We start from the raw sequence: 13,112 nt of genomic DNA on the forward strand, positions 1-13,112 counted from the left end.
AAATGAACAGAAGCATTCCTTCACGGGAAAATTTACTGGAGAGATAATGTGAAGTAGCACAGCTCCTTCTCTTTTTTCTCTGGGAAAGAGAAACAACTGAGCTGTAGCAAAAATGGGCACCTTTTAATGCCACAGAGGCCAACCCAGCAGACAACTTGTCATGTTAGAACAGAACAAAACTAACAAAACTTCAATAATTTATCCTGAAATCCACAGCCTTAGTTTCTAATGTGATTATTGCTCTACTTGACAAGCTCTTAAGAAAGGTTTAATAAATGTAGTGTTCTTTCAGGAGCACTAACAGGAGGAAAAGATGGAAATTCAGAATGTTTTCTTTGCATTTTTTCCTCTTTTTTTATGAGGGGTGGATTGTTTTATGTGGAGATTGGGAAGACAGAAGAACTTCAAACCTATTGTGTGTTTTGGTATGAAAGTCAGGGATTAGGTGCAAAGAACTGGCCATAACTCTGTGAGTGTGACAGGGTGTAAGGCTTCCAGCACTCCTGGTGTCCCAGAGATGCCAGTGCTGTAGTGGCACGAAGGCTGCTCCAGCTCCCACACTCACTCACTGCTGAGCCTTGATAATTCTGCTTTAAAATCCCCACCTTGCACATTTGCCACTGTTCCTCTGTCAGGCGGTTCCGGATCAAGCGCTGTAAGTTATGCCTCAGTAATGTACTCTGAAACTGTGAATTGTTTAACCAAACCTGTGGGGAGCTGGAGCCCCTTTAATCTGAATACTTTCAGTCAATTAGCATTCATATCCTTAGGATTTCAGTTGTAATGAGGTACCAAATTCTGCATTTGAAAGCTGACATAAGCACCGATGCAAAATACCTTTTGCTGGCTGGGTTTGGAGATTCTCTTCCTGTGGCAGTGTCTGAATATTTCACTGTTGTTTCCCAAGTTATGCTGGCTGAGGTTGGAGCTAAGTTACCCTGAAGAAGTGCAGGAGTCTGGAAAATGCTTTAACTTTGGTGATTGTTGTCCAGAATAGACACTAGGAACAAAATTATTCAGAATTATTTGGCATTATTTCTTTCTTCTTTAAGGGGTAAATGCTGTAGAACGTTGTGGCTGCTGGATAAGGTGGTGTAAACCTTACTGAAACACCATTAACCACCTCAAAAATGTGACTTCAAGCTGTTAATGTTTAATGAAGCAGTGGACAGCTACTTCTGTTAGAACTGTGATTTATTTATTTTTTATTTTTTTCTAATTATAGAGCAAGAAATGATAAACAAGGACAAGCCCTCAGTGGGAAATAAATCATTTTGGATGTGTTATCAAACACTGATTTTTAGCCATTAAATATCATTAATGTATTAAAAATCATGTCAAATTTTGACCTGACCCCAGTGGTATTCTAGACTCTTTAGTGCATGAGCATACATAGAATTTCTGTCACTTAAAGCTATCTTGGCATCATTGTGATAGGCTACTGTGCTTTTGCAAATTACTTTGTCTTTATGGCTTTGCAATTCTTCTTCTTGATGACACATCACTGATAATGTCACTTTTAACAGTGACTGTATGAACACTAAGAATTACTAATAATTTTCTGACAGTCTGTTTTTTAGATAAAGAATTTCCCTTCCTGTCTTTCTTCCCATGAAAATCCAATGGTGACAGATTTTTGGAAAAATAGTGTCTAAATCTTTGTGTTTTCTCCACATGGTAGACTGTGCTTCAAGATCAGGAAGATAATAAGGTATCTCCTTTAAATAAAGTCAAGCTGAAAGGTGTGATACAGAATAACCTTGTGAAGATTTCACTCTGCAGCAAGTAATTAAACACAGTTTAAGCATATCATAAAATGTGCAATTAAAAAAAAAAAAAAAAGGTTGTGCATCCTGACAGCTAATATAGTAAATTACAGTCCTGAAATGCCTTTTACCTGCTACTGTATAAGCAAACACAGAGATTGTCTTTTGTTGAAGGTCCTTTGATCAGACAGCTAAATGTTGACTAAACTGAAATATCTGTCAGTGTGTGGACCCAAGGGTCAAAATAAGGATATGTTTCGTAGGATTGGAAAAGGGATCCAGACAGGAAAATATAAAAGCATGTGGACTCAGATATTTTTCTTCTCTGCAAAAAAAAGTTGTTGTGAGACCAGTCACATCTGGTATTGTTGAGGTAACCATCTAGTCATGGTTTGTTTGTTTTTTCTAATTGAAAACCATCAGAACTTTCGAAAGTCCTCCCATTCATTCTGCTTTTAAATCACATTTGAGTACATTGCATAAAGCTGCTTTGCTCAGGTGTAAAGAGCTTGTTCTTAAATTCCTGTGTGTGTATGGGAGTGCCACAGCCTGCAGTCACCGATGTTTGGGTGAATGTGATTGAAGATAAAATCACAATTGATTTCTCTAAGAACAGGACTATGCAGAAGTCTATCATTTTCATCAGTTTGCTCTGCAAATAATGTGAAGGTAAAAAATGAAGATTAGCAGTCTTCTTTTTCATGCTTCTCCCCTTTTCCAGGTCTCTCTTATAGAAGGCAGTTCTGTTCCTGTCTAGCAATAATTTAGTCCCCTGTCACCGTTGTAATGACTTTGGAAAGCTATAAAGACACAGTTTGCAGAGTTTTAAAGTATGTGCTTAAAGTATATTGCTGTTGAGCAAAGCACTTAAGCATGTGCTTAATTTCAGGTATGTGGTAAAATGTCATTGGGTTTATTTATACAGTAATTGGGGTGGCTGAAAACAGAATTCAGGCCTGAATCCTGCTGCCATGCAGAGTGTGGGACAGAAAGGGAAGGGAATTCCAAGCACCTGGAAACTGAAGGTTTGAAGGAAATCCTCAAATTCCTTTTTGCCCCTTCCCTGAAGTGCCTGAAAAACAACCTCTGGCAGTGCCTGGTCAATTCAGATCCAGTTGGTAATGAGGGAAATTCTTTATCATCAGAAAGAATAATGCTCCTGAAGCATTCCTGTGGTTTCTGTAGTGAAAATGCTTGTCTTGTTCCAGAACAGGATTCTGAAAAAACTCAGGTGTCCACTGTCTTTTACCACCTTTTCACATACTGGGAGATTAACCAGATTCAGGGAAGTCAGATCTAATTGTGTTTGATTAAAAAAATCAAATTTCTTTAACTGCTCCTCAGATCTCAGACTTTCTTAATTACTCTTCTCTTTTCTTTTCGTTTATTTGTTTGTTTGTTTGTTTATATTTTTTAAATTATTTTTTGGTAGTGCAGTGACCAAAATTAACAACAGACCCACAAGATCAATATTAATCAAATCAGATATTGGTTTTGCTGGCATATATATAAGCCTTGTTCTTCATCTCTCCCAGGACTGAGAAGTGTTCTTGGGGTAACAGCATCAGCCTGCTGAGTCCTTGTTGGTCCTTTCCAGCTCAGGAGATTCCATGATTTTATGATTCCCACTGCAAGACGGAGCATGGGACAATGTTTCTGTGCTACTTCTGGGCTGCAGTTCATCCTCTTGTTGCTTTTCTGCACAGATTTCAGCTCTGCATGGGAAGCTCTTCACACACTTGTGATTGAGTTTCACATTTTTGATTTTGGATCATTTTTACAGCCTGTCTCCATTTCTGATTCTGTTCTTAACTGTCTGTAAGAACACTCCAATGGCTGAAATAGTGATGAATAGTGATGGACTTGCACGGAAAGTCCCTGAGAGTTCCTAATTGAAAATACTTTCCCTTTTGGCAATTCAGTATTAAGAACTGACATTTCACACAGCTTGTCAAACAGCTGTGCAACAATAATTTCATCTCAATCTCATTTTCTTACAAGAAAATCATGTGGCATTGTTCTTGAAGTCTTGCAGCACTTTGTCCTGATTATCCCTAGTTTGCCAATTGAGTGAAACTAGATGGGCTGGATATTATCTTGTCTAGATAAATTAATACTGGGTTTTTTTAATCACCTTATTCTTTACAAACCTAAGTTTGTATGCGTATTTTTTTCTTTTCTGAGATCTAACAACTAGGCTGCTTGTGTTTACTTTATTCTCCCCTTCCACAGTGTTTTTGCCATTCTCCTATTCACCAGAATTACCCTGTCTTTTTTTACTTCTCAGAGATTTCTCTTAAATAGTTCAGAGATGACTGAAGCCTCATATGTTTCTGAGTGAGATTGATTTATTGACTGGGATTTTGATTTCTTTATTTCTTTATTTCTTTATATTTTTATTCACATGTTCTGGTCTTCATAATTGGTGAGCATATAAGTTACATAAGTATCTAGTCTGAGGTTTTTGTGTGTGACAGGAGTACTGGAAACATCAGCCTTATTCCTTTTCTCCTTCTTCTTTTGGAGTTTGCTTTTGCAGAAGACTTCTCTCATTCACCTTTCTCTCACTTCTTCCTAATCTTCTCATTGGAATAACTTTACAACTTTTGATTCTTAACAAGATCTTTTATGTTCCTTCTATTTCCCTGGTGGTTTCTCCTTCCTTTTGGAAGACAAAGTACTGTCCCCAGTGAGTTCAGAAAGTTGACATAAATTGTATAATAAAAATCCTCCCTGCTGCCTGATCCATCCTGAGGGTGCATCTGCACATTACTCCCATCAATACATAGACATGAATCTCAGGATGTTTGTGGAGCCTGAGGCTTGTGCTTGATTTTCAAGGTTAAAGAGGGAAAGAATGACTCCCTCCAGTACAGCACCCTTAGTTGTGGTTCCTTTTATCTTTATGCAGTCATTCAAGGAGACATTAATTCCCTCTGGCTGGTTGAGCTGCAGACTTCAGAACCAGCAGATGTGTTATTGATACAGAGACAACGCCTCCCTCTTCCCCCTGTCCTGCTCCTCTTGAACAATTTATTGCCCTTTTACAGCAAAATCCCAGTTCCACAGCACATCCCATTAATGCTCTAGTGCAGCTTACCCTGTTGGCTGTGTGCAAGAGTTTCAACCTCTTGCAGCTGTTTTTCATTTTCAAAGCATTTACATATCACTACCTTAGATTCTTAATTGAGGGCTCCCTTTTTTCCTTTCCTATAGTTCTGCTTCAATTTCCCAACCAAATAGCTGGCCTGAGAGTTTCAGACTTTCATAATATCCCATTTTTTTGCCCATCTCTGTGATTTTTTTTTCACTGCATCAGCCTAGCTTAGGGGTGCAATGTGAAGGATAGCTCTTTTCCTTAATAGCTTTTTTTTTTTCCTTTCTCAAACCTACTGGATTCTCTAGGGTTTGAGGAATCAGCAATTCTTTATCTGCCTCTCCTGCCCAGTAGCCTGTCGAAATCCTCAAGAGGCTTTCTGAATGTAGCTCCCAGATGAGTAATGATGCTGAGGCTGGGTTTTAGATATTTATTTGAAATCAAAGTAACTTTGTGTCAATATGTGGTCCTGTGTAAGTCTCCTGAGAGGATGCTGTCAGCACACTTGGGAACTCTGAGGTTTGTGCCCAGTTCTCAAGGTTAAAATTAGTCCCAAACCTTGTGTAACACTTCTCAATGCCTCCTTCTAAGTCTTCAGCCCTATTATTTTCCCTGTCTGCATTTTTCCTTGCACACTTTGCTTCTAATTAGAGATTCTTGATATCAGCACTGAAAGGGAAAGAGCTCTCTTTTGCCTCAAATCACACTCTATCACTTCAAGTACCCTTAAGTGTCTCTGCCACCTTCTTTATTGAGCAGAAGTGCTGAAGCGACTGCCAAACTGGAAAAGTCGCAGAGTAAGATCCAAATGAAATGTCTGGTCACCATAATCAGAGAGAGTTCACTAAAATGAGAGTTCAGCCATAATGCAGTCTAAGTGCAGAGTTCATTTGGGGTGATGTTTTTTATTTTGGAAACGCTTGGTTGTGTTAACTTGTGCTGATAGGAATTGAGTAGACTATTGCTGAGTAAGCTACTGTCTCCGTCTAATTATTCCTCTCTTTTTAGATACTTCTGTTTCTGGGGTAGACTATATTGACATTGAGATTTGTTTTATTTTTATATTTTAATGTGGCACCAGTATTTGGAAACATGAAGGAAACCATGCAATAAACTAGTCTTGGTACACATTGCTATACTTGATATTCTTAAATATTTGCTTATTTCACTTAATGTTGTAATTGCCAATGTCCAAGAAAGATCCTACACTATTTTATTGAAGAATTTGCATTATAAAAGCAAAATTCTTCCTGAGTCTTGTATACTCACATATTGTATGCTTAATATTTTCCTCACAGCCTTGACTGGAGAATTAGTGTGTATTCACACAGTTGTTCTGCTTTGCCTTGGGCTGTAGATGTGTTTCCTTGATGGGTGAATAGCTTTTTGCGTGGATAATTTGTATATCAGTTTGTAAAACATTTTCAGATCCTTTGGGAAAGAAAAGGTATTACACAAATCTTGGATAATGGATGCTTGTATTATTGTACAACTGTTTGATGCCTTTCATTATGAAACATCTGCAGAGGATGAACAGGTTCTTAGCGCAAAGTTCTGTGACAGCTCCATTTCATATCGCAAAAACAGCATGGAAAAAAGTTCAGTAGCACAATTTTTCACAAAACCTCTTCTCCTTCCCTTTGATGTAGTCATAAGTCTTTTGGGATGCTCAGATCTGCTCTATCCAGTGACTGCTAATCAGAATTAAAGGTATTGAACAGAGAACAGGCCCTGCTGTTCTCCACTCTTTCCCCTCAATGTTTCAATGCATCCTAGGATTGAGGTGGCCAGTGGAGTTGCCATTTTTAAACCCAAACTGTGCAGGGTTAGAAGATTTTTGTAAATTTCAGCATAATGTAAGTGCTTGTAGTCGTATCTCTGTTTCAAAGGAAAACAATTCCCAATAGAAATTTGGTGTTTAATCACTGTCAGCTTCATGAGGCTTGTTGGTTTATTTTTAGAGTGAACTGGAGCTGGATGGAAAATATTTCAGAGGAAAATCATCCTACAAAAATGAATTTTGATCAAAAGTGTCAGGGGAATTATATAGAATTTTACAAGATTTTAGAATAGGAGAAGAGAACAATTTCTATTGGTATTGGAATATTTTCTTTCTGGCTGAAATTAATTTTGACTTTTGTAATTAAAATTAAAGTAAAATTAACATAATATTCTTCATTAAAAAACTAAATTAAATAGCATAGTAGGGGAAAAGTCTATTTTTGGTTAGTAGTAAGAAATGGAAGTAATCTAATGGTATTAAAGCATTTTACTTAGTTTTTTCTCCAAATTTAATTTTATTGTAGATTATGGCATTTTGTTATGATTCTATTCTGATTTTTAACTCACATTATTCTCTCAATTTTTTTTTCCTTTTTTCATTATACTCTTTCTCCTTGCCACCTCCCAAATTAGCAAGTGGAATTTGGTCTTCCTAATCCATCCCTATTATGTAGTGTACAAGGGCAACATTCTAACAATTGCTCAATTAATTAAAACATTCAGTCAGGGTAATTTTTAATAGTAAGTGATCTACTGAGGTCCTGTTTAATCTCCCACTTTCTTCCTGCATTGCTCGTGGTTAAATATCTGTGAATCTGACAAGTCTTACAGGAGCAGCAAGGAGATTTTGGATTCCTGAACAAGCCAATTGCATTTTTGTGAACTGTGATTTAGGTCATAACCTGGGTTTGCACATCAGTCTGAGTTCTTTATTCACCACTGACAGGGGATCCTCAGGGAACCAATTGCTGTTTCTGAATATCCATGCAGTATGAAGTTCTTTGAGGAACAGTTGCTTTTTCTGGACATATTTTTGATTTATACCTGTGTTAATTGGAGAATTCTGAGTTCCCAGGCCAGTGATTTGTTGACCAAATTTAAACTTATTTAATCTGTAAAATGTCACAGATTTGCAAATGCATGATTACACTGTATTTCTGGATTCATATATTTTACTACAAATATTCATTAGGAGCATTTTAAAGGTCTGAACCTTAATTTTTTGCTGTACAAACTGATCCCCTGTACTAATTGTATTATTTTCTCCCTCAGTTTCAGGTGTGTCTTCTAAAGAGTTACAAAGTAAGCTGAAAGCTTTTACTTGCAAACTCTGATGTAACATATTTTCATGGGTGAGGAGCTCTTAGAGTAACTTCTGCCAGTTTAAAGATACAGTGCAATGGTCAGAGGATGGGAAATGCATCTTTCAAAATCCAAGATCTAGTCTTGCCTCTTCCCAGCCTATTCCATCATTTGTATAACTGCTTTCTTGAGTAAAAAAAGTGTAAGTGATAAGCCCAAGGAGTTTTATACTGTACCATTATTTGTATTTCAGCTGTTTCATGTTAGTGAACTGCTTGTAAGATCTTTTGGTGGAAGTGCCATTAGGATTTAAATTCCAGTAATACATTTGGACAGAATTGCTCCATAGAGGCTTTGGGAGTAGGTCAAGCCTTCCCTTTGAACTTTGAACTATTGTTAGAATATGCTGTTTGTTGGATAATGAGAGATACTTTTGTCTGTACTTGGTCTTGTTCTCTGTACTTCCACTGAAATATTTGCATGTGTATTTTAATAAGTCTTGTAACTTTCCTGCTGGAATATATTTGCATTTATTTCTATTAACTCAGTGTTTGCATTGATTGTTTTATCTGAAACAAGACAAGGAGAGAGAAACACGAGTACAATTTATTCACAAAGAAAATAGCTTTTCACTGAAGCAGGTGTTAAAAAGTAATATGTTTCTAAATGCAGAAGGTGCCTGGAATTTTCCCTCTATCAAAGAATTCTTAAGAAGCAAAGTTCAAATATTCAGTTATTTAAAGCCATAGTTTAAAAAACATTCTGTACAAAACCACAATCTGTCTGTTTTTCAGCTTTATGTGACTCAGAGTGGTTTTCTTCTGGAGAACTATCTTTAGTTTTTGCAAGCCCACAAATCCGCTTAAAACACAAGTGAGGAACAGTCATCTTAACTTTTCTTAGGTTTTGGTGACATTAGTTTGATTTTTAAATTCACCTATATGATTTCAATGATATTTTATTTTAGTCCAGTTGCCAGAGCTTAAAAATAAATCAGAAATCCACAATCAGAGTTTATTCATGAGATTTGATTTGAAAAAGTCACTGGCAATCTCTCAAGCCATGACCTTGAAGCTTTCATAAAGTCATCAGCTGGACTATGCAGTGGGTGTAGTGGGTGATACGATGAGAGTCTTTTTCCCTCAGTTTTAAGAGTGCTGAAGTTCTTGACTAGATGTGATTGGCAGTCTTTTGGTCTCAACTACAGAATCACAGAATAAGCTGAGTGGGGTGGTACCCACAAGGATGATCAAATCCATCTCCTGGCCCTTCCCAGGACCATCCCCAAGAGTCACACGTGTGCCCTAGGGGATTGGCTAAACTCTTCTTGAACTCTGTCAGACTTGGTGCTGTGACCAATTGCCTTGAACACAAAAAAAATCCCCATTCTCTGTAGGAATGACTCAACTGGATGTAAAGGTTATAAGTGACTACTTATTTTTATAGGAATGCTTCAATAGGTTTTGCTTACACCTTTACTGCAATCACACAGTAAAGAGGGCCATATAAAACATACAGAAAACAAAACTGATGCAGGTTTGTACTTTGAAATTCCCACTGGAGCAGCAGCAAACTTATGGAACATAAAAGTCATTGCCAAAGGAAGGGCCTGGACCTGCACTGTGCCAGTAATACTGTGCCTCTTCATGGTGGCATGTACAGAGCAGCATCTGTGTGACACAAGGCAGTGAAATCACTTGATCACTTGTTCACTTGATCACTTTATCATAACCAGGTTGTCTGTGTGCACTGTAGCTCAGGCCCTGCAGCTCCCAGCCCATGTCCCAGGGCTCTGGAGTGATTAACAAGTGGCACACAGGCAGCCTTTGGCACCTGGCCGTGCTCCCAACATCACCCTGGAGGGGTGATAGGCCAGGAGGGTGATAAACCACCAGGGCTTCTTCAGAAAGAGAAGGGAGAGTTCCCCTTACATGTGGCATCTTGTGCTGTATTCTTTTTGCACATATGTCTGGCCCCTTTACTTCTCAAACAGTTTCCTGGCTTTCTGGCTGCCTGTCCAAAATTTTTGCTGCACGTTAGTCTGCTGTGTCAACACAACATATGTGTAATTGAGTCATGCGACGCGAGCTGTAGCAATCGGAGAATTCTCTGATGGAGCTGATATTCAGCTTATGTGGAAGATAAAATAGTCATGTTGTGTTTTGACTCATGCACCCAAATCTCATGTGTGAAGATGGAGGAAGTTACAAGGAGTCTGTAACATAAAATTGCCATTTAAAGGTGGATTCATTTAATGCAGCTGTAAAAGAACCGATTCAGACCATAATTCTATTGCTTTCTGCAGCTCTTTCACCCAAGAGCTTAGATGCTTTCCCTGGTGATACCATGAGGTGTTTGGGTGAAAATGGTTCAAGGAACCACCATAATCACCATACAACTTTATTTCTTCACCCATATGGCAGCAGTTTTAGTTCCAGGCTCCAGTTTCAAAGATGCGTCCTATTAACAGCTGTAAAATGTCTGTTCCTTTAAACAGCCCAGTCAAAATACTCTTAAACAGTAATTTGCTAAAAAAGACCTAAATTAAAGTTGGTGTGGGCATTAGTGAAAACTGGTGAATTAATTAAATATCATCAAAGCATCAATACTATAAACCAATGAACCAACATATAAAAACAATGATAGAAGGTGAGATTTAGTGCTGTAAATAAGAGTCTTAGCCTTGATTTTAGGAAGCTTTAGATAAGAATCATTGTGTATACAGCCAGTTCCCAAAGTCCTACCCCAAAAATACTTGTTTCCCATAATTCTAATTGATTTATGAAAACCCAACCCAGCATGCACAACCTTTGTGAAACTTATGCTGCATAGCTCAGTCCATTAGAGTGATAAAACCTCACAGTGAATATATTGTCAATGAATAACCAAGCTTCAGCTAAATGTCTGCTAATGTCTTTTTCCTTCTTGATTAGCAGTGGAACTCCATCACAATGGGTCTTATTGAAAACGAGCTGAAAGTAATCTTGATTGAAACATGCCTATTCAAACCCCAAATCATTAGAATTCTTCAGCTTTGATGAGGGCCCAGTAATTAGTTGAGTTGCAATAGACCTGTGCCATAAACAGCACGAATCAGAACATGTCTGCTTCTAAGACTTATTGTTTGTATTACTGTAGCACCTAGAGGCCACAGGCAAAATCTGAGTCTCCCTGTGTTGTACATTGCTCAGTGCAAACAAGACCCCAAGCCCAACAGAATGCAGCCAAAACTAAGGCAGGGTTAGCAGTGAAGGCTGATCTGTGGAAGCAAAGCAGAGCAATAGGTGTGGGAGTGCACAAGGTGCCACCTTTGCTGCCCTTTTTGCTTTTTCTTTGCATAGTGCAAATGTTAAACAAAAAGAGACAGCAGCAAGGCAGGACAAGGAAATAAAGGGACAGGGCTGACAGCAGCAGGGATGGGAAATAATGAATTGTAAGAGAGAAAATAGATATGTAAAGGGGAGAGGTAAGGGAAGAGATGCTGTGAAGAGAAGCACAGGAAATGGTGATTCCTGATCTGAGGGAAAGTAACTGTGCAGGTGAGAACCATCTTGTAGTTGGGTCTCATGCAGGGGCCTTTGGTGTTTTGCTGGAGAGGGATCATAAAGTTAGCAACAAAAAGAGATTGAGTGAGTTAATTTGGATGGTTCTCCTTCTCTAGGCATCACCAATTATACTCATAGTGCTCGAGACAGACACTTAGACAATAAAGAGATTATTTTCATTCTTTGGTAGCACCTTTTAAGCATTTGAACATAGTTTCCATATCAGCTCCCAGTTCTCTTAACTGATCCAGATTACTTTCCGTTTCCCTTCAGAGCACGTGCTCGCCACGTTTCTGATAGTCCTTGTTACATGTCTGTGTTGCTGTGCATTCCCTGACCTTGCCTCCTGTGTTCAAGAGCTGCCCTGCCAGTGCTGGCAGGAGCAAATGGAAATGATGCTGGAGAAACAGTTTTGTGGGTACTTGTTTTAGTTCTACTCAGTTGATGTTTTTCTGTACCAGATGAAACTGTCCAGATGAAACTTCCAGTGCTGGAAGCCCTTGTGAGGCAATCTAGGTGACATTCACTGCTCTTCTACTGACAGGCTTGTTAGCCTAATAAAGAAAGAAATTAGGTTTGTTTGACATGATAAACTCTTGACAAATTAATGGTGGCTATTAGTCATCATCTAGTTTTTGTCTAGAGTGCTTGCAAAGTTAATTTGCTTGGATTTTTTTGTGCCTCTTGACTGGTGGAGAAGTCAACAGGGTGATGTGTGATAGTGGAAGGTGGAAGCACTCAGTTCTCCCTATTCTGTGGCTGCCTGGTGTGTAGTTTCTCAGTCCCATGTCTTCTTCCCATCCCTATTTAAATAGTTCCCAGCACAGGCTGAAATCTTAGATCTCTGTTACTGCTATTAATTATGTTCACCATGTAGTCAGAATTGACCTTTCTTGTGAGTTTTGATGCAAAATATATTAAAAATGATCAAAAGCTCCTCTCACTATGTGCTGACAGCTTTCCTTCTATCTGGCAGCCTCTTGAGACCAGGCTGACTGACTAAGAGTGCTGGGGCTCTCTCTCCTGCCAGCCATACATTCCCATCCCAGTGCTCCATCTCCTGCATGGAGACACTCCTGTGTTCTCCATCCTCCTGAGTGCTGGGGCATGAAACCAAGCTGAATTAACAAGCAGCCCAAGCCTAGGTGTTGCACCTGCTTGGGTTTGAGGTTCTTTTCCCTTACAAAGGCTTCACTATACCTTGAGTCAGCATCTGTCTTCACAGTTCAGCCATTTACTTCTTGATGGTTAGAATGAAATTTGAGATGGTCTGCTTTATTCATCCTTACACAGAACACCCCTCGAAGCTACTGGATGATATGGCTTTGGGACACAGGGTAAACTGGGTCCCTATGGTCTTCCCTGGTGTTCTCCTTTTTCCTAGTTCCACATCAAGGCCTCCTGTGCTGAGTTCAGCTGAAACGGTCCTTGGAACCCCTTTCACAGCCTCGGGCTTCCCAAGAGGAGCATCTTAGTGCAAACCAGGGTTGTGATGCCCCACGCCGAGCTTCCCAGGCCGTGGCTGGCAACATTCGTTCCGGTACAGCCGGGGAGATGCGCCTTTGGCCGCTCGCTGCTGAAGCGCCGTGGCGGGGCTGGACAGCGGCGGGACAGCTCCTG

At 39.1% G+C, this 13,112-nt stretch overlaps 1 protein-coding gene across 1 annotated transcript in view; it reads left to right on the top strand.

Annotated features, from left to right (window-relative positions):
• DPP10 (dipeptidyl peptidase like 10) overlaps nt 1–13,112 on the top strand; it is a 435,737-nt gene that overhangs the window by 178,410 nt on the left and 244,215 nt on the right. The window lies entirely within an intron of this gene.

Source organism: Pseudopodoces humilis, chromosome 8, assembly GCF_049639895.1.
Source record: "Pseudopodoces humilis isolate 2021_Gansu_Grassland_sample_001 chromosome 8, ASM4963989v1, whole genome shotgun sequence".
NCBI lineage: Eukaryota > Metazoa > Chordata > Aves > Passeriformes > Paridae > Pseudopodoces > Pseudopodoces humilis.